The sequence below is a fragment of the Lampetra fluviatilis genome, chromosome 5 (genome assembly GCF_964198595.1).
Source record: "Lampetra fluviatilis chromosome 5, kcLamFluv1.1, whole genome shotgun sequence".
Lineage (NCBI taxonomy): Eukaryota > Metazoa > Chordata > Hyperoartia > Petromyzontiformes > Petromyzontidae > Lampetra > Lampetra fluviatilis.
The window spans coordinates 23824310-23849382 of NC_136279.1; the positions used below are offsets into that span (position 1 = coordinate 23824310).

The following is a 25073-nucleotide window of genomic DNA, read 5'->3' on the forward strand; positions in this document are numbered from 1 at the left end:
TAACCATGGTCTACCGCTGACCCCGGTCACCGTGGTAACGCAACGAGCTCTCGTAACCATGGTCTACCGCTGACCCCGGTCACCGTGGTGGCGTGACGACCCCGGTAACCGTGGTATAACTCAGTGACCCCGGTAACTATGGTAACACGATGACCCGAGTAACTATGGTAATGATGTGACCAGGTTAACAGTGCAACCTGGCAACCCTCATAGAATGTTAACTCGATGGCCCGATAGAATAGTAGCCATGGTAACGTGTAAACCATGCTGCATGGTAATATATAATTATTGGTACCACGGTAAGCTGGTGGAATGGTAATCGATTTACCAGAACCTGGTTACCCTCGGACCGCAGTAACCCAGCTATCGTTGTTACCCTGTCAGCAGTATTACACATGGTACTACACTTACATGTTAACTTGGTAACCATAATACTCTGGTAACCCTGTCCATTGAGCAATCCTGGTACGATGGTTATGGGATAATCATGGGTGTGCGGTAACGAAGTAATGCTTGCCCTGTCAACCGAACAGCCCTGATGCAAGCTTATTATCCCAGTAACCACGGTACCTGGCGTGGCACGAAGATGCGGGTGCTATGATAACCAGACCTGCCACTGCGATAATCCAGCAGCAGATTTCATTTTCCGCCATTGCCGACCCCAGCTTTGGGCTGGACACCTGTCACAAACAGCTCCATAGCCACTCGAGCTCATCAGCTTACATCGAATGTCTGTGCCTTGCTACTGGAGTACCTATAAAGCAGGTACACATTGCGTCCTTCCAGCTCTCACGGTGCCCCTGCTACGGCTGTGTACACTGATACCACATTGCTACGGTGACCGTGATATCTGTGAGCGTTCGCCCGCTCAGGGACACACATTCTGCTGTCTGGGGCGCGTGTGGAGGAGGCACGTTCACTTACTGTGCCACGCACGCGCACACTCCAGAGGTGAACATGTCCCGTGTGCCATTGCCCCTTCTAACACGCCACGTGGCTCAGCGGTAGAGCGAGCGGCTCGCAATCAGAACGGGTTGTTGACTCAGCCCATCATCCCTCCGGGTCGGTAAAATCACGACCACTGTGTGGAAGTCAACAGTGGTTGTTGCCTGGAGAGACTCACCTCCATCATTTGAAATATGGAATTTTCGCTGACTGACTCAGGGCTATGAACAGGATCCCAGCAAGGTCTCGATGCTATAATCTTGGTTCTTTCGGTAAAGTCAGCTCTCGTCCCCTGCCCACTCACTTTGGAAACCCTCATAAGCAGTTGCATTTGGAGGCTTGCCCCCTCTTTTCTCTCCGCCTGATGAAGACTGCTTGTCTTGCGATCAAAAGTCGTGGGTTTTTTGCTTTTATTATTTTCAATTTATTAATTTTAATTTAATTTGTATTATGTTTTATTTTTATTTTCTATCTACGTGACTTTACCGAAAGAACCAAGAATATGAATTCCTGCAGTCACGAAAGTTCTAAGTCAAAATGTCTCGATGCTAATTTGAGAAAGAAACTCACCACACTCATACCAACAACACTTCCTTTAAAGAAAAATAAATAAATCGGTGACATTTCAGGCAACGGCCCTTCTTCGTCATAGTACATACCCCAGAAAGGACATTGCCTCAATCATCGCCGGCTATATGTTTGGCAGTGTTCTTGACAAGTGTGCTGAGTTGTTTTGGTAATTGTGCTTCTGCACCACTGCCAATGCAGCAACAGGACCATCATCACGAAATAATTTGTTCAATTTACGAAATAGATCACTTAGACTTTTTATATTTAACTTTTTTTTGCGAAGGACGCCATCATGGTGAAAATGAAACGAGGGATGATGGGTAGGAGGCCCAAGGACGGCTCGAACGACGGCTGTTGTGTTCCCTTCAGCGCTTGCAGTTGAGCACGACCGCTCTCCACCCAGAGCTGCAGCCTGCCGGAGAGCACTCGCTGAATGGAACATTCACGCCGCAAAATGCCTCAATTACACCCGTCAACCTTTCTCATCCGCGGCAACAAAGATGCTGAATTAGTATTTGTAACCATCCGGATTTTGTAGAAGTGAAAGGCCCGCCGCCTCGAAACAAACGAATCTACTGAATGAATTTATTATCTATGATTAAAAAAGAATGAGAAAGCGCGGAACATTTTCTGAAAATAGTCTTGATGAATAATCTTTTGCATGCAGCATTGAGCTGCTGTTAATGCTCCATATGCCTACTATGAATACTATTGATCGTGTGTACTCAAAGGAGCGTGCACACAAAAAGACTACTATTTTAGCTAAATTATATTTTGGAGTTATACGTCACTAGGCTTTTATGTTAACATTGATGAGAAGTGAAGCGTTGATGTCTCAACATGTGACGACTGGTTCTGGGAAATCTGCATAATTTTATACGATTTTTATTCGTTAAGTTTTTAATTGGCTATGGGCTGCGTGTCTATAATTGCACGACCATCTCGCATTGTGCGACCATCTCGCATTGTGCATTACCTGTGCATCTTTATGCACCGACACATGGTATGAGCACATTCATGTAGGTCACATGCTCATCGTGCAAACGGGTTAACTGGAACAATACCATGTTTTCTTTAGACTCATGTTTTACGTTTATTTGATTTACTCAAGTTCCTAGCTTCCATAGATTTCACGCCATTGCACATTAGACAAGCCCTATTGGATGTGAATTTATGTATCTCTTTCATGGGCTATAGGGTCGTGGTAGGGCTTGGGGTTACAGATTTAGTCTGCCTGATCCCTCTACCTCTGACAAAGTGCTATCTTGCCAGTTTTAGCAACGCAAGCTGTGATGTGCTATCCTATTGCCACTGAGAAAAAAATTGCTACGAGGGTTTGTACACAATAATTACTGGTACTTCCATTTCATCGCTTCGTACAATAAGTGGGTAGCACAGGAGTAAAGTGACCTACGTGTTGGTTTTGTTTAAATCTCAGTGGCTAAGTAGAGGCCCGAAAGATTTTCATGCAAAATAACCAGCAACAGCAACTATGGCACTTGGAACATCCAAAGCGAGATCCTGCGTGATGATGCATGCAGTGCTCCTTCATGTAAACTTGTGTACTGGTACAGCCCGTTTGTAAATCCACAGCTGGATGAGGGCCTCTGCATGCTGGTCAGTGCAGGATGGTGAACACGAGGAGCATAGATGTAGTAGCATGGAAGTACAGTACAGTAATGGCTTTTGCTGCACCGCCCTCTGATACCCTCCACGTAGCTAAGCTGCCCTATGACATCCGGTTTGAGTAGGGTGGTCATCCATCCAAGCATTATCCAGGCTCACCCTTGCTTAGCCTCCGAAGTCAGACGAGATCGGCGCTGTGCGGTTGATTTGGTCACGCCCTTTTACAGCTTAACCCCCATTACAGATTACCAACCACACTTATAGTGTTGGCTTATCTCTGCCAGCATTGACATCATGGTGAAGCGTTAGATGACAGTCATGTATGCGGTGTAAAGTGGAGTAGCAAATGATAAATTACGGAGTGAAATGCACCAATCGTAGCGAAATTTAGTTTGGTGCTCAATGTTGGGCTTGTTCGTGATTTAAATGATTAGGTTTATTTCAAGCGGCAAGGCACTGCTGTGCGCGAGTGACGAGGGACATCTGAAGCACGCTGTGATAATCTAGCATTGAGAGTGGGGCGAGATGTGAATGTTGAGCACCGACCTAGGGGCCCCCAAGGCATTGCCATGCACGCCGTTCTGAGAATGAGGCTCCTCAGAGGGCATCTGCATGGATATGTTCACTTTGAAAACTGTATCTGAGAAGGGCCATTATACGGCTCGTGTCGGTCATAAATGTTCTAAATTACAAAAAACGACGATAAAATCGAGCAGAGTACAGCCCTTCATTCGTTACAAGTGGAGAATGTCACAGCGCACTATTGGGATAATCCACAATTTTTAATGTATGAACCGTCTTTATACAAAAAGAGATAATGACACATGCATTATTAAATAGCAATTCATAAATAAGTAGTTTTTTATTACTTCAGAATGATTTTTGGCCAGTCCATGAATTACAATATAAAGATATACAATACATTATGCTATGATGTGCTTATTGGCAAATGTTCATTTTTTCTCCAGTTTTTAGCCCAAAATGTGCTGACATTTTCAACACCAACAATGCGGTAACATTCCGGCAATGTGTTGCCACTGTTTTGTTAAGAAAGTGAATGTGGCTCTTACAGAGCTCTCCTAACATTCCAGTTTTTGTTTGTGCACGTGTGTATTTAATATACACAATGCATTAAATGTTATATCGCCATTATAAATGCCGTTTCACCTAAAAGGAGCATTTTACCAGGCATGCCGCTTCACATGGCATGGATTGGAAACACGATCTCACAAGGTACACACATCAAGACATGTAAACAGAAGAGGAACGTCAATTGATAATAGGGTTTCCCCTTTTTTCTGGCAACAAAACAGGTGTTAAGATGTTAAAACACCAAACTGAAACCTTTTACAAGGAATCATGTCTGCATTAACCACAATACTTGTGGTCAGAATGCTGTACGCCTTTTGGCGTCCTCTGGTCTAACACCGTTTTGAGACTAGGCTCAAAAGAAAGCTGACTCTGGTGTGGACCAATCAGTTTAAAAGACAATGCATATATTATCAGAGTATGTTTTTGTTTGCATTCTGACCACAAGTATTGTGGTTAATGCAAACATGATTCCTTGTAAAAGGTTTCATTTTGGTGTTTTAACATCTTAACACCTGTTTTGTTGCCAGAAAAAGGGGAAAACCTAATCTCATATTTTGGTACTGGCAAAGGAGGTCACATGATGAACCTCAATTGCTTCGGACAACTGAAAGTTAGTAGAGAGGCCACATGGAATGAGGCTACCACCCAATCTCTGGAAGGCTCAACCAGAACACGCGGTGGGTGATCTGGCGGCTCCTGCCTCTGTCAGCCCCGCCCACTTTGACATAACCACGCCCACTTCGACATAGCCACGCCCACTTTGGCATAGCCACGCCCACTTTGACATAGACACGCCCACTTTGGCATAGCCACGTCCACTTTGACATAGCCCCGCCCACTTTGCCATAGCCACGCCTACTTTGACATAGCCACGCCCACTCACCCACTGTTCCCATCCACACACAGAGAGGGGGTGCTGAGCTCACAAGTTGGCCTTACCCACTACTCATAGGCCCTGCCCACTCCCCATGCAGCCCCGCCCACTCCCCATGCAGCCCCGCCCATTACACAGGTAGCCCCGCCCATTACTCAGGTAGCCCCGCCCATTACCCAGGGAGCTCCGCCCTTTGCCTGCATCCCGAGTCGAGCCTGAAGCCAACACAATGTTCGACTGGGACAAAAATCCCAACGTTCACAAATGCTTCACGACACTACCATGGCTCTCCTGAACCGGGACATCTGGTAGTTTTACACATGGATTGCATTACAATTTGCTATCGGATTGACAACCAATGAACACAAGCTTAGAATTATCATGCAGCCAAGAGGAGTAACTAATTTTATTACAATAACAAAACATATTTGCTGTGGAAATGCCCAAAAGATCAAGCGGCCAACCCAAAACACTAATATAACAGCAGTAATAGGTGAGAGTTAACACTTCCCTTGAATTGAGCAAAGTTAAAAGAGTTTCGGAAATAAGACGATTAATGTCCATGGATAGTGGATAAGGGGTGAAGTGATGGATATACTACGGCACGCGTGCCAACAAGGGCACCACATGAGGTCGTGGGTTCGATCCCAATCCTGATGCCTGTATATTTGGAGTTTGCATTTTCTCCCCATGGTCGCGTAGATTTTTCTCCGCGTCCTCAGGTTTTTCCCTTCACAATTAGAAACATACGTTTAGAGTATTTGGCTGCTATAAATTTCCACATAATGACAAGCCACTTCGTTGAGCTATCATTTGTGGCCCGGTCACTTCTGTATAAGATTTTTGACATGCGTTTTTCTGGATTTTGTTGTTGTTATTCTGTCTCTCACTGTTCAAATAAACCTACCATAAAAATTAAAGACTAATAATTTCTTTGTCAGTGGGCAAATGTACAAAATCAGCAGGGGATCAAATACTTTTTTCCCTCTGTATTATTATGGGCAGACACGTCGCCACCATTGGAGATGGTTCTTACACCACGCTGAACAAAAATAGCTGACATGTGTCTCGGCTTGGTTCATACCGATCGCACCACCATCGGCTTCCATTTTTAAAAGAAAGTGCGCATAGCTCTTGTGAAACGTGGCTGCCGTTGCTGCATCGGTTGTCTTGGTTGTATCGATGCTGCATCGGTTGTCTTGGTTGTGTCGATGCTGTGAGGCTGTTGAGGTGTAAGCAGCATCGCTATTTGCTGGTTAAGGGCTCTTCATTTCTGCTTAATTTAGGGCTGTTATTAACCTGGCGGTAATAATACCAACAGTTTGGAATGACGCTACAGAAACACTGCCGACATGAATTAAAGCCACGCTGTTTATGGCTTTTTAAGCAGCGGGCTTCAGCATTTAAATGAAGAAAAAATGCATCAAATGGCAGGAATATTTCTGGATTACCCACTAAGTTGCATTCCATAGCCCTCTGTGCACATTGACCATAGCATATTGGAAATAAGTTCACCCTTCGACAACAGAATTGCAAGAGATCTGGCCTTTAGAGTGTGTGGTGATTATCAAGCTGGTGTCTTGCAGGGCATGACAAGACACATATGTACACTACATATATACACAGTAATACATACTATTTGGAGTTTTAGGTAAAGTCACGTAGATAGGTTCAAAAAAAATAACAAAAAACTAAAACACTTCAGGAAGACGACCGCTTGTGTTGCGATCAAAACGTCGTAGTTTTTTGTTCTTTGAACCTATCTACATGGCTTTAACGAAGGACCTAAATAATATGAATTCCTATAGTTACGAAAGCTTTAAGTCAACACAGTAATACAATAGAGTATAAGTTGTATTACATAGTGCATCTCAAGATCCCACACCTAAACACTGCGCATGTTTATTTTGTAGAGAGAGGCAGTAAGTCATTGGTAGATGGAACAAAAAATAGGATTATTGAGCCTGGGATTAAACGGGTTCAGGGAGCCCACGGCATGGTTGGCAGGGGGAAGGGAGTCAAACTAAACTAAAAACTAAACAAAAACTAAACTAAAAACTAAACTAAAAAGTAAACTTTTTTTATTTCACCAGGTAAGGCCCACTGAGCTATATAGCTCTTTTTCAGAAGCGACCTGGCTATCACAAATTATAGTTCAACTAAGTGGCTTTTCACGTGGAAATGTACAGCAGCCAAATACTCTAAACGGATGCTTCTAAATAATGGAGGGAACATAAGCAGCAAATACAGTGGCCACTGTCAGATGATAACAGCAGAGATCCCAGTCAGTGACAGTCCGTTTATGTTTTCATATGAACCCCAGTGTGTAGATCATTGAGAAATGAATACTCGGCAGTTTGGGGCATTGCCAGATATGACTGCAGTAGCTCTACATTCAGCAATGGGGATTTTGCGTGGGTAGATGTGAATGGGGACTGTGTCACATGACCATCAGACAGACATGTGTGTCTGCATCCATTATATAAACGTATAGTGTGTACTCTGTAGATTTTCAATATTTGTGTACGTGTTATTACATGTTTGCTTTGTGGGCCTCACTCGATGGCCTAGGCAAAAAAATCTAAAATAACATAAAAATCTATGTTTTCAATGTCACATTGGCTTATGAGTCTTTAAAACTAGAACAATCAGAAAAAGTATAACACGTGACTTTGAACATGTTTTCGTAAAGTTACAAAAATCATATGTAGCATAAAAATAATAATGCTGTAACATGTATCTGTGTTAACAAATCCGGCTATTTTTACTGCTTGTAATCCGGCCATCTATCCCAGCGGGCACACGTGACCCGACTCTTACTCTGCTTGCATACGAGGTGGACATTTTCAAAACCAAAAAACCTCCAGCTGCACACAAACCCAAGCGCCCAGCCGAATCTGGGAGCAGCGTGGCCATTGGTATGATCGCACTAGACCGCGGCAAGGTAAGGTAAAAGGTAAAAACAACGAGCCTACCTTTACCCTACCTTTTACCCTTACCCCATACAAATTACCCGATTACAGGGTAATTACTGGTGTACTACACATGAAAAAGGTTTATAACAGGTAAATGCTAGGTAGAGCGCTTTATTTATATAGAATATTCTCGAATCGTGCGTTGAGGCTGTCGACGACACCGTCCTCCATAACCTCCTCATCCCAGTCGTCTTGGTCGATGACGATCTCATCAGCAACCTGATCAAGGTCGTCATTGCCGTCGTCCTCGGACGAATGACAGGCTACTCCGGCCCACTTAGACGGGACTTTCAGGCAGCCGGCCATGATCCACGAGCACAAGCACATGGACTGGATGAAGAGCGTCAACGACAGCGACTGGCAAACGCACGTGAACTCCCGCTCGGCTCCGCTATTCGCACGTTCCCAGGGAGTTGACGTCGCCGGCGCTCCCAAGTAGTCGCAGGCCATCTTGTAGTGGGCGGGGAGCAGCTGTTTGCGGGGAGACCACCACTTCATTACGTCAATGAAGGCGCTGGCGGTCTGACACCCATGCTCAGAAAACGATCGACTTCATCGCCGTCTTCGATGGAGCTGCCGACGTTGCTGAATAGGGTGCTGAACAGCAAACCCCTCCTCCATATGGGCAGCGACTGCCGTCAGCGGGATCGCGAGCACGTCCGAGTAGTGATGCTGCAGGACAGAGTGGATCGTGGCCGTCAGTGTAGCCAGGTCGTCTTGGTCTGTCGTGTTCGGCAGCTGTGGATTCAAGTAGGATGCCACAATGGCGGGTCCTGAACCAGGAAGTCGCGGTACCGCACCAGCTCGGCCTTCATCCCTGTCGCGGTCAAGGACTCATCGATCGCTCTAAGGGCGGCTTCACCGTGATCACAATGACGGATCAGGTGCTCCATCATCACCAGCATGAGATCCAATGTCGACTTGCGGTCCGCCGTCAACGAGGTCATGACCTGGCACGGCATTCGCAGGAATGCTGTCACGCCCTCAATGTTTGCCCACTGCAGTTCAGAGAAAGCACCGACGTCGATCACACCTGGAAAGCGCGCCATGATAATGTCCAATGGGACACGCTTTTTAATGGCATCGTCGCCCATGTCAAACATCGAATGCCACCTGGTTGGCGAGTCCTGGTGCGTCGGCTCCTTGCTGGCGAGCTTGGCGATCTCAGCCTCGCGGCGGTACGACTGCCGGACTACCTTGCTGCACCTGATATTGACGAGCGCCTCGTGCAGTTAGGCGTTGGTCGACTTGATCGGTTTGAAAACTTGGACGACACTGATCTGGACCGAATGATCCGCGCAGCGAATATGGTGGCAAGCCCGCAACTGCTCATATCCGGCGTCTGCGTTGACTAGGGTGAACAACGTTTTGACAGCACTGATCGCATTGGAGCCATTGTCGCTGGTGACGGCGAGCAGCTTGGTCGAGACATTGTGCCCGAGGCTTTGGAGGTGCTCAAACAGAGCGGTGCCAACTCGCTTGCCGACACCCCTTCCGGACTGCACATCGAGGATCGTCAGCAGCATGGATTTCGCCGCACCAGATTTGGTGTCGATCCAGTGCACCGTGACCCTCCAAAATCCCTTCAGGTTGTGGTTCGACCACCCGTCGATGGTGAGCGAGATGGCGACGTCCACGTTGGAGAAGAACGCCCGATGATGGGCAGCATGATGGCGTGATGCTCGACAATCCTGCGAATGACGGTGCAGGTCGACGGGTCCTCGTATCCCTGCGTCAATGTGTGGACCAAGGTCTTGAACTTGTCGCTGCCGGCGGCTCGCAAAGAGATTGCACCTTGGATCACAAAATTAACCATCGCGTTCTCAAACTTTACCAGGAGGCGATCCGGGATTGCTGGCCGGCTCACCGTTTGCTGCATTAGGCGGCTCGCTGATGTCGACGTCCCGACCTCGCTGCCTGGGGCGAGCACGTTGTGCTTCCTGAAATGGGCTTTCCACCCCGACGTGTTCGTGTGGGAGGAAAACTACTTGCGGCAGTGCACACACTGCCGCTTTCCTTGCTGCACACGGGAATCACCCTCCATCTAATCGTGAGTGTGCTCCTACGGGAACGCATGCCGCTGCCTCTTTCGATTGCTGTTTGCAGCGACCCCGAAAATGCCGTTGCTGGCATCCTCGACCTCATCCTCTACCTCAAGAACGTGGTCCGTCTCCATCTGGTCTGACATCAATGATTCCAATTTAAAATGGAGGCCATGGACTGCGCCACGGAGCTTTTAGCGAACAGGGTATTTACCAGGTAATACTTCGCGCTACCTTTACCCTACCGGGTAATTCTTCCGCGCTACCTTTACCCTACCCTTTACCTTACCCCCTGGCATGGTTGACACCTTTACCCTTTACCTTTACCCTTTTACTTGGTAAAAAGGGTAAATTACCTTACCTTGCCGAGGCCTAGATCGCAATTCCGATTCGCGCCATTGGCTACGTACGGTGCCAAAGAGATTCAACATGCACACGTCCAGCTATACGAGCCGGGACCCCTTTTCTGACCATAGTGCAGCGCGAAGGCCAAGAGCGTTGTACACGCAGGAATGTGTTGCAGGCAGCTGTGTCCGTGGTGAACAGAGCCTCCTCTGTTGGGAGAATGCCGCTGAGCTCTGAAGGTTTTGGTCACCGTCACGACGGGTTCTCTCCAACCAAGAATCCCACTGGGAGCACAAAGCGAGGAAACGGAAAGGAAAAGAAAACCCTGAGTCAGTTGTTGGAACTTGGAGGCACAGATTAACGTTCCACGCTGTGTTCTCGAGGGTGAATAGTTTGTTTTGTTCCCTTGTGGGTTTTTTTCCAGACCTTTGCAAAATAGTGCATTCGTTAACAAGAAAGGTCTAGCGAGTTAAAAAAAAAACTACAAAATAGACGATGTACTTAGCAGGGTGGTTAATGGGATGGAATGCTTTCAATGGTCATTTGTTCATGGCCGAGCTTTAAAAGTGCAAAGTGTGAAAACGACTTTAGAACAGGATTGACATGCTTTATCTCAATTTCATTTAGAATTAAAAAAATTAAGTCTCTTTCTTTGATAATAACAAAAAAACAACTTGATTAAATGTTACCATAAAACCAGTAACGGCAATAAAGTCGCATTTCATCACGTGTGTCATCAACTCACAGCGGCGGTAATAACACACCCCGAGCGTGCGAGCACACGCCACCGAAATTGGCAGCGGGCAACGAACAATATTCCTGAATAGAGAAAGCCTCACGAGCTGAGCACTTGAGGCACTTCGTGTAAGCCACCGGTATTCCCAATACGCTCGGCTTCATCCTTCTGCCGCCAAGGGCAGAGGGCCGGGAGAGGCTTTATTCCCGCCAACTCGTGGGGCCATGCACCGCGAGCGCTTCCACTCCACCAGCCTCAGTGAGCCACTTCCCATTCAAGGCAAACCCAGCGATGTCCACATTCACGACGGCTATGAACTGAGTTTGCCGTCTTTCATGTCTCCACAGGCCCGCTTTACGTTTGAAGGCCCCGCGCAAATGTGCGTGGCGCGTCGGCGTCGCGCGTTCTCCCCGCGCGAGATTACGAGTGTTGCAGCATGAAAGCTGCTTTGGTAATGCTCGTTGTGGCTGCCGTTTTATGCGTGTTGAGGAGGATTTAAATGCCAAAATAACAAAGTGCCAACGCAGCGGAGCCAGCGGGGGTTGCCAGGGAGCTTAGGCAACAATCTGCGGAACACGTGGATGAATGAGAGCGGATCGCGCAAGGAACGTCTTACTTGCGTTTAATTGCAAGGAACACGTTACGGTCAAACATGTACACAATCCGTCGTGTGACTGCAACACGCTTCTCTGATCACAAGTGATTATTTGTTTCAACGTTTATGGTCACCGCTTTGATTTTAAAGAAGTTCATGTATTTAGAATGTTTTGCCACGCGGCAAATGAAATTTAACCATTTAATTATGGCTCTTACTAATACAGCACTGTAAATATAACGCATACTGAGCGAATCCCTTTGGAAATATTGCTGACAGTTCGTGTGCATGCGTGAATGCTGTTACCAATCGCCAGGAATCTTACTGAATCGGTAAGAAACATTTTGACCAATAGGCCAGAACCATGGAGACCCCCAGGTCTGGGCTATTGGGAATAAAATACATTGGCCATCTGCTGCGTGTCAGATAACAGCACAAAAAATCCTTACGTATAAACATTAGAGTTCACGGCCATAAATGTGCTTTTACTGATAATGCCATGATGTAATTATAGATAATGTCTGCAGCTTGCTTTTCACGTGTGAGAAATGCAGAGTGTGCCACTTAATGGCAGAGGTATCTCGCAGAAGCGTGCATGCGAAGCAAATGTTTATTCACTGCGTTTACTGGAGACACTGCACCTCATGCTATCCTGCATGGCCTCTCTGGTAGGATTTGAATGTTAAGTTTGTGCATGGTCGGTACAATGTTGTCTAATTATGGAATAATGCGGACCTCTCCGCAAAATATCTTGAAACTCTTTTCCATCCACAAAGACATTTTTTTAAAATGAAGATCACTGGGAACCAAGCAATGAACAATGTATAGTCCAGGGGTCGGCAACCAAAATAACAAGAAGAGCCATTTCTTTCCAATTCGGTACAAAATTCAGTATTTCAAGAGCCGCAATGCATCTATGTACATACGTACATATCGTCAAGAAGCAGCCCACAAAGAGCCGCATGCGGCTCCTGAGCCGTAGGTTGCCGACCCCTGGTATAATCCAACCAACCTCGTGAACTCCTGTGATCTAGAAAAGTGATTTCTGTCGTGAACCGCAAAGACTTACCGAGAGAAGCGTGCTTGGGATTACACCGAGAGACAGACAGAGGAGTACATGGACCAGAGCACGTGCACAGGTTAGTGACGTCACGTTGAGTGTTCATCACGTGCACAGGTTCGTGACATCACTATGAGGGTTCATCACGTGCACAGGTTAGTGACGTCACGTTGAGTGTTCATCACTTGCACAGGTTAGTGACATCACGTTGAGTGTTCATCACGTGCACAGGTTAGTGACGTCACGTTGAGTGGCAGTTAAAGGAGGTTAACCGGACAAACGACGTGGACATGGATTGATGATGGAGTGATGTGCTCATGTGCTGGAGCTCGATTCATTTTGCATCACAGGATGATCAGGGATGGTGTCGATTTCAGCCGGCCTTCGTGCTGATAGTAGTTAGATCACGGCTTATGATGATTCCATTTTTTTTATTTTCGTGCTCAAGAAATGCTTTTAAACGTCACCTCTGCTGTGCATATGTGAGCACCAAGCCAATAGTTGTTCACATTCTTTATATTTTAAAGGCCACATCATGACTCGTGACACATTGCTGGAAATTGCTTGTCATTTCAAACAACACTGAAATTGTCCATCAGTGCAGTGGATAGACACCAAATCAAATCCAAGTGTGGTGTGTTGCTTGTAATCGAGCGGTTTGGAGGCAAGGATCGATGGATCAGAAATTGATGGAACACCAAGTGGGCTTTTTAACCCACCGTATTTGACCTATGAGTATAATCCCCTCATATGGCCATGGGTCTCCTCCGGCTACTTGTGATTGTATTCCACATGGCAAAAGAACCGTCGAAAAGGAATTGGCCATGAACTAATGAAGCTCTGCTGACTCAGATATGAGCAGCCCGCTTGGACTTGGTTCCGAGGTACGAACGTGATGCCCACTCACTAACACGGCAGCCCACTCGCTAACACGGCAGCCCACTCACTAACACGGCAGCTGATTGTGCCGTCCCCGTCTCTGCAGGGTTAAGATTGAACCACGTTGTTGTTGCCGCGAGAGGTGTAAACATTGCACGGATTTTATTTTCATATCAGTTTTTAACTTGACGATGCTTGCATCGAATGACCTGCGTCAGAATCGATTTCCCCCCCCCCCCCTTCAAAAGACACGTGTATGTCAACACAAGTCGAAGTGATTTCCTCCTCATGTGACCCTTGAGGCTCATCTCCTGCTTACTGCCCCGTGCCAGTGGTGGATATTCCTCATTGCTATGGCGGGGGAGAGTCTATTCATAGAACAACAACTGTTCATTTTCCTAATTTTATCGTCCCCAGAAGGATGATGGGCTGAGTCAACCCCCAACAAGGATTTGAACTCGCAACCTTCCAATGGCGAGCCACACGCGCCACCTATGAGCCACCCACGTTACCTATGAGCCACCCACGTTACCTATGAGCCACCCACGTTGCGCGTCGTGGGTTCATGCGACCACTGTAGCCACGGTTCACTGCACTGTGAACGAGCTGTCATGCCGGATGATAAGGCATTGGCCAATGATTACACAGTCGCTCATGACATGCTTATATTAAGCATCGTACTGTGCCGCATTTCTCACGTGAATATTGGGGACAGGCGAGACCCAGGAGGAGAGTAAACGGAGGAGTCGTGCAGGCTGCGTGTGTGAGGGAATGAGTAGTCCGTCTCTTACACAGCACACTGAACACAGTGGGATACATTACTCGGTGTCTCGGTCAAAATGTTACAGTGGAGGACAGAGGGAAATAACTGGACTGCAATGTCAATAGAATCCGGTTCAGGGTCTGGGGAGAGAATTCACCACACGTGGAGGAGAGGAGGACCTGAGCTTGGAATTGAACTGGGCGATTGCAAGGCAGCAGCCGCATCAGCAGTGAGGGTGAGAAATGCGTCCATAGTTCCGTCGATTAAGGCGCCGCCTTGCCTTGAGGCGATTGGAGATGTGAGGGCCCAGTTCGGTGGAGTGAGTGAGTGGAGGCCACACGAGAAGGGGTAGAGTGAGATGAGATTAGCAGGCAGACAGGGTTTAAGCCCGTGCTGGTTTCGAAAAGTGTGTGAAAATGCATTGTTCCTCTAAAGGCACCTAGTCCTAAATGAATAGTTTTTCTGTAGTACGCCGATATAAATAACTGAATATTATGGAGTCGGTGCGTAATTACGGTTTTATGGTTTTATGAAGCAATTTCCTTTCCCAATGGTGTATTAAAAAGCCATGTCAAATGTGGTTAGTCTCGCATTTATTAAACCGCGCTTTAATAAACAACATCGCCCCCAACAGTATTACAGTAGCATACAAATCACGCTGACTGCAAACAACAGCAATGCAAAGCGCGTCTCGTCACTAAACAGTCAAGAGGTGCCTCTGCTCTCGTGAGTTCACGTGGCTGGTTTTCCTCCGCTTTGGCCATTTCTCGCATGGAAAATTGGCAGGAGAGCCGCTTCCCAGCGGCAAGCGAGCCAGGTGAAATGCGAATTAGCCCCCTTAAAAACAAACATTCTTATATCAAACGTTTGCGCCTTGTAGAGGTGGTGGCAAGTCTGTATTGCTGGGACACAAATGCACCTGTGGCCAGGAGAGAGCGGTAAACACATCTCAACTGCTGTCATCATCACGTAGAATTTAAAAAAACAGAAAGCTATTCCTCCGCACTGTGATGCTAGCGAGTGAATCTGCGGCGGCATGTTTGATGCCACAGTAAGGCATCGGGTATCCCTCCTGGCAGGTTTTGTTGTAAATTCAGCGCTAATGGCTGCACGATGATAGGCCTGTGAAGCAGAGATGGTTAATTTGTCGCTTAGCAGGAGAGCATTATGGTAAAAACAACGTGAAACGAATGTGCAAGTAGCAAAACAAACGCAACACTTTCACCAAAAAAATGCGTCCTTAAAAATAACCAGTCCGTAATAGGCAACGTTTCGGGCAATGACCCTTCTTCAGAGCACGTACGGAGGCCGACTTCTACCTCTCTGGTCTCTCTCTCTCTCTGTACTATGAAGAGGGGTTGTAGCCTGAACCGTCGCCTTTTATTTGTATTTCTGTTTTCTTGTAAGGCCAAACACACGGTGTTATTGAGGGCTGTGTTGTGTAGCGGTTATTTGTGCTTGTGCATCACTGCCGACGCAGCATCACCAACTGATTGCTTTGTGTGCAAAGAAGATAAACAAGTGCAACGGTTAAAGGTGATGTTATGAATCTAAAACGCATACGTCTGCCATACTAAAAATGGGTAATGTAGAAATAGTTTTGAAGAATTGGCACAGGCGAATAATAATTAAACAATAATTCACATCCCTGTGCCAAGCAACTGCTGCATGAAGTGCTGCCCATGCCACATTGGCCCTGGGGGTCTGTTTGCCCATACTTCACCAACCTGGTCAGTGCGAGTTGTTGCTGGAAAGTAGCCCACGACCGGCTTGTGTATCACCCGCCGCTGACGTTAGTCGTGGCCAGAGTTCAAACTCGGCGTTGTCAGATTCATCGTTTATTTTTTGGGGGGGTCAGATCGCTGCCGCTTGAGTCAAACGCCAACGTGTGTTGTACACCCTCCTCCACCCGACACGGCCAACTAGATAACAGGTGTCAGGCGAGCAGACCCGCCAAACGGGTGACTGCTCCAGCAGCACCGCCAAACGCGTGACTGCTCCAGCAGCACCATCACCGGGGTGCTGCTGGAGAGTGGTCCAGGCGCGCGTTTAAGAATCGGGTCTTGGTGTTTATTGAAAGTTACAGCCAGCAACATCAAGCGTTTGCCACAATTGTGAACATTTCCTCTAAACGTGTTCAGTAGTTGATACTGTATAGCAGAGGTGTGGACTCGAGTCATGCGACTTGGACTCGAGTCAGACTCGAGTCATGATTTTGATGACTTCAGACTCGACTTGAACTTGCCTCATCTTTGACTCGACTTGACTCGGGACTCGAGAGCAAAGACTTGAGACTTACTTGTGACTTGCATAACAATGACTTTGTCCCACCTCTGCTGTATAGTTAATAGTGCAGTGTGCTAACCACTGCGCTACCACTCCCCGGCCTGACATAGGTAAAGGGTTATTGTACAGTGTTTGCTTAGAAAGAAGGTAACAGCTGTTCATCGCTTAGTCCTGCATCGGAGGATGAGGCGTTACCCTGAATTGCTATCCGATGTGTGAGGATTTGTGAATGGTTTGGTTAGCATGTCTTTCACACGTGGTGTCCTGAGCCAGAGTGCCTGTAACGATCGATGGCCACTGCAGGGGATTTCATTGATCACCGGCACACCCCGAGCCGCAGGGTAAAGCCACGTGAAACACGATTTGCGTGTATCCTACACTGACGGATGGAATGTCAAAACCGTTTATGACATCTTAATTGTCATGGACACAATTGTCAATGGTCTAAAGAACTGCGTTATTCCGTAATGTACACTTTCACTGGCGCGTCGCTTGTAAACATGCTCACCCATAGGCTCGACCTTTCTCGTTGGCAACAAGGGTGTTATGTAGAGAAGATAGGCCGGGCAGAGCGAAGCTTGATCCCTTTGTAGGACCGCGATTGTCATGACAGCATCGTTATTGTAGCAGCAGTTTTTGCTTCTGGCTTCCACTCATCAACAGGAGGACGTTACCCTTAAGCCCTACACAAACACGCGCTCGAGTCACGTCTTAAATAATCCAGAGGTGATGAATATTTCAACGCGTCTGCGCCTAAATAAAGTGCATCACTTACATGTGTAATAAACGACTGGACCACGATGTCTGGCTCAGTGTCCTTTATTCGGTTCGTGCTGTACACCCACACGGCTGTCTTTACTCTGTAGCTTCTCCACGGTGCTGACTCCAATGTCGGCCCGATCCACAACAGCAGCCCCGCTGCTGTTTCTCTCACACAGCCCCCCTTGGCTGTACTCGCTGCAACTCCTCTCTCTCCACAGCTCTGACAGCTTCGTGCTGTCTCCCCCTCTCTCCGCAGCTCCTCCTGGCAGCCACACCACTGCCTCTAACACGCAGCCCTTCTGGCTGTCTCCTCTGCAGCTGCACACCACTCCGCAGCTTCCTCTTGTCTTCGGGGTTGGCTCCCGATAGCCGTCGGTGCCCCCCCCTCTTCTCACCCGCCCGCGTGGCCTCACTCTTTTCCGCTCACACCCCGACTGACTTCCCTTTCCGGTTTACCCGCTTAAGGACCCGAACCTTCCACCCACGTCACATGACTCCACCCCCCGTGACGTCACATCCGGAAGGTCGCTTACGCCCGCATTACACCACCCTCCCCCGTAGAAAAATCCCAGCCGACCTCGGCTGACCAATAGCAAATCGTAATGCGGCGAACCGAGCTTCCCCCCCTAAAGGACACTAAGCATACAATGTAACAGCAAGAACAACAACAACAACGCAATTAACATCAACGAACGTACAAAAAGCATGCAATAAATACAACTGTAAGAAAAAAAATAACAAGACAGCAACAATCAACGAAACGTAAGCGATTTGGAACGTGTGCGGGTCGCCGGCCCGTCCCGGACGGTCGGCGGCCCACTCGCAGAACGGGAACGCGATGAAAGTCGAGGAATGACAGGGGGTAATCCCCCTGTCGCAGCTGAAAGTCCACCGACGTCCCGTGTCCCTAAAGAGTTAGTCTTGGGCTTGTCCTGTGACCGTGCCCGCAGCTGGGTCGGAAGGGCTGCAGGGCTCGAAGGTCCCGCAGACCTGGCAGGCGTCCTCCGAGCAGGGCCCCTCGTCCCCCGCAATGTCACGGCCGGCCTGTCTGGAACAGGTACGACAGGCGCTCTAGCAAGATCAATGGACGCAGGCAGGGGAGAGTCAGCAGCAACAGACCCCGGCAAGGCAACATTGGGGGATGACGCATCATGTAAGGGAGCAACATATGGTTTCAAGCGCGACGTATGCACAACCCAGCGACGAGACCCAATCTGGACGCGTGCTGACTGTGGGTTGGGAACCGCAATGAGGCGTACGGGACCATGCCAGGGTTTGTGCAATTTCGGCGAGGTCCCCGGACGTACCTGTGGACAATGAAGCCAGGCTAGGTCCCCAACCTTCCAAGGGCACTCCCCCTCAGACCGTCGCGCATATCGCTCGTTCCGGGCCTGGGCTTTGGCCGTAGCCACGCGGGCATTCTCCCGCGCCTCCGTGACTCGGCGAACCGTGTCCTGAATGTATTCAGGAAGTGGTTTACGAGGTCCCTTCACCCCAGTTCCCAATTGCACATCCACCGGCGGCACGTTTTCCCGACCATACATAAGGTAAAACGGCGAATATCCTGTAGCCGCATGAGGCGTCATCCTGTACGCCGAAAGCACCCCGGGGATGTGCAGATCCCAATCTGATTGTTGTTCACTCACGGTATGGCAAAGCATGGCAGACAATGTCCTGTTCAGCCGTTCAACCATACCATCCGTCTGCGGATGGTATGGGGATGTCCGTACTTTCTTAGTCCCAAGGCCCGCGCACACTTCCGCCAATAATTTAGAAGAGAAATTCCTGCCCTGGTCCGTGAGGAGTCTCTCAGGCGCCCCCTTATCCATAATATACCCAAACAAAAAGGCGTCGGTAATGGCCGCGGCCGACTGATCGGGCAACGGCCAGGCCATCGGCCAACGGGAGAGGTACTCAACCCCTACCAGCAAATATTTATTACCCCTCGCCGATGGTGGAAAAGGTCCCAATATGTCCAGTGCCACCAATTCATTGACTCGAGACACCTGAATCGACTGGAGAGGCGGCACGTAAGGATGTTTCGGCGGCTTACGTCGTGCACACGCAGGGCACGCGCGCACGTGCCCTACGACATCTGTCGCCATGCCGTGCCAAAAATAATGACGTTGCAACGTCAACAAGGTCTTCTGCACCCCTAAATGTAAGAGAGTGTCACAATGGAGGGTTCTAATCAGCTCGAATCGCAAGGACGTTGGTACCACCAGGCGCCAACGTTCCTGGAACCCCTCCCGCCACATAAGCAGACCATCTCGGAGAGCGGTTTGCGGCCCCATAGCCGTACTCGGACTCCCATTGTCCCTAGCAGACCGCTTCCGCAAGGACACCAATGACTCATCCATCATCTGTTCCCGGATCCAGACAGACCGCGGCAGATTCAAAACCCCGTCAGCCGGTCCCGGTTCCATCGGAGTGTCCGACTTCTCGACGGCCAACGTAAGCGGCTGAGGGGGGTTTGGAATCGGCGAACACCTATGCGTCCCCGACTCACATTTACAAGGGGCGCGCCGCGGTAATCTGGAAAGTGCGTCAGCGTTCGCATGGCGCACTCCCTTCCGATGTTGAATTTGGAAGGAAAATTCCTGTAGCGTGTCCAACCAACGTGCCAACTGTCCGGATGGCTGGTCAATTTTAAGGGCATATTGCAAGGCCGCATGATCCGTACGCACAATAAAAGAACGACCGTAGAGGTATGGTCGAAATTGCCGTAGGAAAAAAACAACCGCCAATAGTTCTCTGCGAGTGACACAGTAGCGGGTTTCCGCAGGAGACAAGACTCGGCTACCATACGCCACGACACGCTCTACACCCCCTTTAGACTGTGATAACACCGCCCCAATACCTGTGTCACTCGCGTCCGTATCAAGAATGAATGGGTGATCGAAATCGGGATAATCCAATGTTGGGGCCGTGGCCAATAGATCACGCAGACTCCGAAAGGCCGCCTCCTCCGGCTGTCCCCAAACAAACTTCCGTCCTTTACCCGTAAGGAGATGCAAGGGCCTCGCAATCGTCGCAAAACCCGGCACAAATCTTCGGTAATACGAGGCAAATCCCAAAAACCGCCGAACATCCCCCACGGTGGCCGGAGTCGGCCAATCCCGGACGCACGCCGTCTTTTCCGGATCCGTGGACACTCCCTCAGCACTCACAATGTGCCCCAAATAGCGGACGGACCGTTGCAGTAGGTGACATTTCTTTGGTTTGAATTTCAATTTGGCAGAACGCATCCTCGTGAACACTGTCTCCAGCCGCGTCAAATGTTCATCAAATGTGCGGCTGAAGACAATAATATCGTCCAAATATATAAGACACGTCTCCCACTGCAACCCCGTCAAAACGAGCTCCATCAATCTTTGAAATGTAGCAGGAGCCGCATTCAATCCCATCGGGAGACAGTTGAATTGAAATAACCCCTGCGGCGTACGGAATGCGGTTTTCTCCCGTGAGGACTCGTCAAGGGGAAGCTGCCAAAATCCCGAAGAGAGGTCCAGTGTGGAAAAGAACTTAGCCCCCGACAATGCGTCGAGGGAGTCATCCATATGCGGCAGGGGGTACGCATCTGCCACCGATATCTTATTCAATTTGCGGAAATCAACACAAAATCGCAATTTGCCATCCTTCTTCTTAACCAAGACGACTGGAGCGCCCCATGGGCTGTTAGATGGCGATATAATGTCCGCAGCCAACATGTCTTCCACTGCCCCCCGTACGTGTTCTCGCTCCGCAGGACTCATCCGATGCGAATTTAATCGAATAGGGGCAGCATCGCCCGTCTCAATGTGATGGTAAAGCAACGAAGTGCGGCCCAAATCCAAATCATCGGAGCTGAACACATCGGAATATGTCAACAACAATTTACGCAGCGCACCACGTTGCTCCATGGACAGGGAAGAATTTCCGTCACATAAATGAGCAACCCAACGATCATCCGAACTCCTTGGCTCGGAAACCCCAGCAACAACTCCCCGGCTATGTGGACAATCATGGGTCGCAAACGCCGTAGTGGCATGTGCCACAACCGTACCGGCCGGGACACGGACGTTTTCTCCCCCCGCATTAAGCACCTGTAAAAACGGTAATTGATCCGGCCGGACGATGGTCTGTGCCCCCACTAACGCCAACCCGGTTGTTATCGTGGCGGACGGTGACAACAAGACCCCTACTGCTCCTAGCCGATCAGGCAGGGGCTTCCGATACCGCAAGGGTATAAGCATCTGTGTACCAGGTGGGATGTCCACAGATGCGACGGACAGCGCCTGCACTTGTACGGCCGAAGCAGGTCGCCCCCAGGGCGACGGCAGAAACGAGATTTGACGGCCCCCCGGCAGTTCAATACAATTCTCATTGATTTTGATCAAAATGGGCATCTTAGCCAAAAAATCGGTGCCTAACAAACAAGGAACCGCCAAAGATCTCGATATCAACACAACACCCGAGGCCGACACATCCCCAATAGATATCTTAGCATCCACCTGACCCACGATACCCATGCTACCCCCGTTCGCAGCGACGCACGACCCATAAACCGGACGCACAGCCCCCGGCGGGATGCCCAACAGATGGAAAATGACATCCGAAATAATAGTCGCAGACGCGCCGGAGTCGACCAAAATGCGTACGTCCACCCCTTGTATAGACCCCGGTACAGTGGACGAGCCCGTAGCGGCCGCGACGACTCTCCGTGCCAACTTGCGCCACTGCGTGACCGAGCGACAAGGCCCCGTCGAAGGGCATGCTTTAACCACAACGTTAGGATGGCGCAACGACGGTGATGGGTGAGGTGTAAAGCCTTGCCGAGTGTCTGGTGCGTGCCGACATGCCTGTTTCGGAGGATCTTTAGCCGACTTGACCGGTGCCGAGGCCTCCTGCTGCGGCGGAGCCGGGAAGCGGGCCCAGCAGTCTCTGGCGTAGTGGCCCCTACGCCCGCAGCGGAAACATTCGGCCTCGTTGCGCCGAAGCGCAGGCCTCGCCTCCTGACGACCCCGTTCTGGTAGCGCCGCGCGCGGTCTCGGGCCGCCGCGTCCCGTCCATGGAGCGGAGGCGGCCGTCAGTTGTTGAGGGCCCCGGTCATCCGGAACATAGACAGCCTGCGCAGGGTTCCACCCCAGCGCATCCCCTTCTTTGACGGGCCCCCCCGTCCACGCCGTCACTTGTTTCCAGCGACGGAGGTTGAATTGCGCATCGAGACACTTAGCAGCCGTCCGGGAAGTTAGCTTCTCATGCCCACACACAGGCATGGGGATCCCTAGATCCCGAGACAGCTCCAACATTTTCCCTAATATGAGAGGCTCGAGCAGGTCCTGTGGCGTCTCAGGATAAGCTGCCATGGCCAGCTCCAGCACCGCACCCCTGAACGCCACGGGCGACTCCTCTGGTGCTCGTTGTCGTTGAGCGAATCGCCGATGCGCATCATCTGGTGGCTCATAAGCATCGGCCATTTCTTGAAAAACACCACATAAAGTTGCCTTCTTATCGGTCGTTATGGAACGGAAGAATCGGACAGATTCGTCGTCCAGGAGAGTCGGCAACACCTCCAAAGCCTCCGCATCGGTCCATCTTGCTGTGCGTACCGCCGCCAAGAAGCGGCAGGCGAACGCGCTCCAGTCCCCACCGACGGAAAATTCTTTAACCGTTGTAAGGTGGCGACTCCGACTCCTCTTCCCGCCGTCTTCCAATGGTGGTGGTTGTGATGGCAAATTCAAAATGGCGTCGGCCCGCGGCGTGGCCAAGATGGCGGTTTGGCGCCACGGAGCGCGCAAAATGGCGGCCTCTTGCCGCGTGGGCAATGGCGGCGGCAGGACAGGCAACGTGGCGGCCCGCGGAGCACCAATTGCATCATCCATCGTCCCTGGCGCGACGAGATGGCATAGATGCGCCAGGACGTCCTTAAGTGCCTCCAGTTGTACCGCCATCGCTTGCCATCGTTGATCCGCGTCTGATGATGTCGACGGACCCGCCACCGCGCCAACATCCTCCACTCCCGTTCCCGTGGTCGCCTCAGCCGGGCTCTCCTCCACCACCCCAACAGGATCCGTGGTTGGAGGGAGTTCGTCGTCGTCGGACGAAGAAGCCGATGCAGGCGCCGGATTAACTTTCTTCCTCACTTGTTTCGACATGCCGTTGCACTTCCGACACCAGTGTAATAAACGACTGGACCACGATGTCTGGCTCAGTGTCCTTTATTCGGTTCGTGCTGTACACCCACACGGCTGTCTTTACTCTGTAGCTTCTCCACGGTGCTGACTCCAATGTCGGCCCGATCCACAACAGCAGCACCGCTGCTGTTTCTCTCACACAGCCCCCCTTGGCTGTACTCGCTGCAACTCCTCTCTCTCCACAGCTCTGACAGCTTCGTGCTGTCTCCCCCTCTCTCCGCAGCTCCTCCTGGCAGCCACACCGCTGCCTCTAACACGCAGCCCTTCTGGCTGTCTCCTCTGCAGCTGCACACCACTCCGCAGCTTCCTCTTGTCTTCGGGGTTGGCTCCCGATAGCCGTCGGTGCCCCCCCCTCTTCTCACCCGCCCGCGTGGCCTCACTCTTTTCCGCTCACACCCCGACTGACTTCCCCTTCCGGTTTACCCGCTTAAGGACCCGAACCTTCCACCCACGTCACATGACTCCACTCCCCGTGACGTCACATCCGGAAGGTCGCTTACGCCCGCATTACACATGCATGCATTCTGGTGGCCCCTTTATAGACACGTGCGCGTGTGTGTGCGCGCGCCTGTGTGTGTGTGCACGCGCGTCAAAGCGCGAGCTACGAGGCGTGTGGGGGGGTTAAAGGGAAAGCGATGTCACGCAACAGCCACGTGTGGTGGAGTAGCCCTCGAGCACAAGCTGTGCGTGTGCGACGAGCAGCCCGACTGCTATAACCGAGCGCGACGTGAAGTATTTATAAGTCCTGATTAAGCTGACCTCCGCCCCAAATTTGCCAGTATTTCTGGTCGCTGTTTAACCGAGCACTTACGATGTTGCCAAAATGTTTACGTGAGTTTCATGGAAATGTATTTTTCAGTGCCGGAAGCAGGGGACAATCGGTAGGTAGACAACACGAACAATTGCAGACACGCTTGTCCTCTTGCGATGGGGTTCATTGTTTTTCAGAAAGTCACTCGGAGGAAAACGATCTCTTCCAGACTGATTTGCACACTCCATGCACCGTGTTTGCAACAGCCTTGTCTGTTGGCAAAGCTGAGATTTTCAGCGCGATAATGCAGGAACTTGTTAAAAAGCTACGATTGAAATCTAAATATTTTAGGAACCACATTTTTTGTCAAGGCTTACCCAGAAGAGTAATGGTCGCGAATTATGCAGGGACATCCTCGCCGCGTCTCACGACTTCCAGGTTGTCCACTCTTCACCTCATGTGGCCAATTTGCTCCTGAGCCTTACGTCGTGTGGGAGGAAACCGATAAGCCAAGAAATAATAATTACTTAGAAATCATCATCTCCTCTTTTCCACGTGGGTTAACATTTCACAGATCAATTGCAATTGAACCTACC

The 25073-nt window shown here is 49.8% G+C and overlaps 1 protein-coding gene across 3 annotated transcripts in view; it reads left to right on the forward strand.

Moving 5' to 3' along the window:
* The window catches only part of LOC144932790 (protein tweety homolog 1-like), a 125269-nt gene that overhangs the window by 794 nt on the left and 99402 nt on the right, over positions 1 to 25073 (forward strand). The gene's annotated exons all lie outside the window — the stretch shown is intronic.